Raw genomic sequence first — 480 nt, forward strand, 5'->3', positions numbered from 1 at the left:
CAGAATAGGTTTACATGGTTTCATTTTCAAAAAACATTGTCAAAGTTGTCAAATATACAACGTCCTGTCAGAGTGAAGCCGTCACTTTACAGCCTCATGAAGCCAGCAACGGTACATCTTCAATGTCCAAAAAGGGATAACAAATTGTTGGAAGTTGTCATTGTGTTTAGCGGAAATTCAAACCATACATGAAAAATATATAAGACAAAAGCAGGTTTGCATTCCCAGTGTTTATATAGCTATATGGCTACGTTCAGACTGCAGGCAAAAGTGGCCCAAGTTTCTCATACATGCCCACTTTCTCATATATGTGACTTTTCATGTTGTGATGTTTTTTTTCATAAGAGTGTGATCAGCACAAATAATATAACCTGGAAATCAAGAGTTCTTGCAAGAGCACAATTTGAATTTGCTCAGCGAGCTACTCTGGCATCGAGTAATGCTGCTCATTAACTATGCCCTTGTAGCTGAGCTGCACCA

The sequence above is a fragment of the Etheostoma spectabile genome, unplaced genomic scaffold (genome assembly GCF_008692095.1).
Source record: "Etheostoma spectabile isolate EspeVRDwgs_2016 unplaced genomic scaffold, UIUC_Espe_1.0 scaffold119, whole genome shotgun sequence".
In the NCBI taxonomy this organism is placed as follows: Eukaryota; Metazoa; Chordata; class Actinopteri; order Perciformes; family Percidae; genus Etheostoma; species Etheostoma spectabile.